Genomic DNA, 3,646 nt, shown 5'->3' with positions numbered 1-3,646 from the left:
AAGTACTGGAACATCTCTGTCCTGTAAAGGTACATTTTAGGCAATGCCATAGCAGCTGTAATTGACTATCTCTCTGTATTACAGTTCCTCTCTGCTTACATTGGACATAATTTAACAAAGATATTTCAAAAGTAGCAACGCATGTCTTGTATATACAGATTAATAACCTAAGTCTTTTAATGACTTTGATTATATTTGGTATAGGAGAGTTGACCTGCAAGATCTTTCTTGGCTCTGATACCAGTTATATACTTTTCCATTAAAAATTAAGCCTATTTAGGCTGAGGTAAATGAACCTGACTGTCTGATCTTAAGAAATACTGTGACCTTTTACACTGAGCTAAAGAAAATAATCAACCTGCTGCTTTACATTCCCTATTCTTCAATTCTATCAAAAAGGCTCTGTGTTGTGAGAAGGATTGGATGAGGTGCTAAAAGCATGTTTATTTCGTATCTATAATAATTAATCTTCATTTAATGACTTTGTAGCAGCTTGATTAGCATGATGAGTATAGTTTGGAAAGGAAAGCTGGTCCTGCAGAAAAGATACTGATGTGAATTCTAAGAGAGACTTCATTTTGAACTCAGCTGCTCATTTTTTGCTACACTTCAGAAATTCCTTCACATGGTGTTCTCAATCAGTAAAATGAAGATGATTTCATCTTTGCTTCACCTCATTCTACCCTAAGTCTGGGTGTTTGACAAACCATAGGGCAACAGGGCCCTTGGCGCTGTAAGCACTACTGTTGTAAAAACAGTTTTCTTTCGGCTGGTATATTTTCATGACAGATAAAAAGCAGTTGGTGTCTGTGGTAATTCTGGATTACACAAATGCCAAAGTTTTTATCAATACCAGGACATTTTTATTATAACATTAGTAGCAAACAATAAGCCATTGTCTTTACTGATGTGGAAAGTGGTTTTTTCTGCCTCCCTATTGCTTTGTTTCGCCATTGCTGAGGAAATATTACCCTCCGTGCCTACAGTGAGTAATTTTCCTTATGTAGTTTTTTCTCTGTATTATTTTGGCAAAAATTTCTAGATTCTCTCCTGGTTTCATCTTCTCTCTGCAAAGAATACTTTCCCTTTACAAAACTGAAATCAGACTGGGAATTACAGAGCTTTCATCTGCTGACACTGGAAAAAATGAGCTCCTCAAGAAATATCCTCTGCATTACTCCTTTCTTGTATTGCATCCTCGGTGAATATTAGTATTAGTCCAGCTGGCGCTTTCTTCCCACTCTCCACCCAGTCAGGCCCTGGGGACCCCTTTACAACCTCCATAAGGATGTAGGATGAGGATCAGTGAAAGAGAGGAACCAGCTAAAGATGCAAACAACAGATCGGGAGAAGCAGATGAAGCAAAGAATCAGAGATATCTGTAGTACTTGCAACAGCCACAGCTGGATTTCTTCTGTCCAGTCCTGGCTGTACACGAATACCTCTGCTCTCTCTCTCACTTGCTGCAAATGTCCTTGCAGCTGTGCATTTCACACTAGATTCTTTCCATCTTTTCCTCTTCCCTGTTTCCCACTATCAGCCAAAAGGCTTATGCACAGTAAAATAACCCTCTTCACTAGTTCACTTCTACACAAAATTTACAAGCCTTTTATTTGGTCCTTTTATATGCTTTAGTCTTACTTCATCCTTTATCTTTTCCTATTATAATCTGTATTTTACCCACAGGGATTACCTGCACCTCTGTACAGAGGGAGATTCTAGCACTGGCTGGTTTTCATCACGAACAGATTAAGCACGATGGGTGACATTAAACAGAGTACTGAAGGGTATGGCAGGCTGAGGAGCTGAGTGAGCCAGCTGAGCACAGATGCTCTTGTGCAGAATGATGAAACAGCAGCCTCTTAGCCCAGGGAGATGGGATGTATGCTGCTGGCGGAACAGTCAGGACGCCTTTGGGGTGTGTGTCCCGTCACACCATGCTGACTGAGTGCAAGCCAATAAATGATGGCAGGGCTGAGAGTCAGTAAGTGACCCAGAGGACTAATGTGTGATGTCCATCACAAAAAAGCTTGTACTGATCAACTTTACAACAAAAGAGACACCAAATGTGTCACTTCTGGAGTTAGTTCTTCCCTAACCAGCTCAGGAACAAACTTGATAGCAATCCTGCTGATTCAGTGGCAGAGCAATTTGCTCATTGCTCCAAATGCAGATGCCTCACATGCTAACATAAATATACCCTACTGGGATGATTTTTAACATGTCTAGCTCTTCTCTTGAGGGTTCACTTACAAAGTTGGCTGATACTACTGCATAAACAGAGAGCCTGATTCTCTTCTCACATAGGCTGATTACAGGCAAGAGCAATGCCTTTGGCTTGAATTGATGTATTTCTGAAAATCCAGGCACTCATTTGAGCATCCTTAAGCTGAGTCTGATAGCTGATGTAAAGACAAGGTGGCAAAAAGCACGGTTTCCATACAGCAGTAGTACTGGATTTCATCTTACTTCTAAAGGATAAAGATCTGGCTGTATCTCAGTGAGTGTGTGACATCAATGTACTGCAGCATCAGGAAAGGCAAATGAGACCTGGGGAGGTATAAAGTGAGGTGTCTTCTTCCTCCAGGGAACATAATTACGCATTATTGTCCTAATGAAATTTCAACTGACATAGTGTGTTCTGTTCCTATCACTCATGCACAGAAATTATGAACTCCAACCATAGCAAATGCACAGCAGAACATTCAGATGGCATCTTAGGATGGACTGCTTAAGAGCACAGCTTGGTCACTTCAGCAAAATGAGGACTAAAGAGAATAATCTCACCCCAGAAACACACCAGGACGAGGGAAAATGTTCTCTTAACTGAAGAAAAATGTTGGAAGAAAATGGAGTTAATATAGACCAGCTAGAAATAAATAATTTGGGGCTGGAAGTAGAAGTTGGCATCTGACAGTCAAAGAAATGCAGCTGAGCATGGCTGGAGCAGAGCCCTCTACAAACAAGAGGTGTCAGGGATCAGTGTCATTGCTCTGTGCCTGTTCCCCAAGATATCAGTCAGAGCACAACAGTGAGCAGCCCCGGCTGCTGTGCTTGAGAACCTTGTAGAGGTGCTTGGAGGTTTGCTTCTATCTGGTTCTTTCCTATTTGTGTTTTCCTGGTTACCAAAACAGAGACAACAATGCAAATCTACCCTTACTTGTGAATTACAATACTTTCAAATGAAAACCCTTAACTTCTTCCTTGGTCTAATAAAATCTGCTTCCCCCGAACTGTTTTACACCTGAAGCTCAGGGACAGAGGCAGAAGGCGTGCGGCAAGGACCCTCAGCACCAGTAGCTTGGGGGTTTGGCGGGGTGGCAGAGAGGGAAGAAAAAAAGAAGGAAAAAATCATTAAAAACAAACAAACAACTCAAAGAAACAAACAAAAAAAAATTCCCAAACCCAGTTCCACTCCCCGCGTTGCGCGAGGCTCTGCCGGGAACATGCATCCGCGGCCCCGGGGAGTGGGGCTACCTCCGAGGTGCTGCTGCCAGTCTCGGGGCGCCTCTCCCCGCCCTTCACGCCCACCCCCGCATGACTCACGCGATGTCTCATTCCCCGCCCACCCCCGGTGAAAACTTCCCCCGGTAACTTTCCCGGGGCCGGTTCCCCGCTCCCCCCTCCCCGCTGGCAGGGGCCCACA

The sequence above is a fragment of the Corvus brachyrhynchos genome, unplaced genomic scaffold (assembly GCF_000691975.1).
Source record: "Corvus brachyrhynchos isolate BGI_N302 unplaced genomic scaffold, ASM69197v1 scaffold60, whole genome shotgun sequence".
Taxonomy (NCBI): Eukaryota; Metazoa; Chordata; class Aves; order Passeriformes; family Corvidae; genus Corvus; species Corvus brachyrhynchos.
This window is presented reverse-complemented; position numbering follows the sequence as displayed.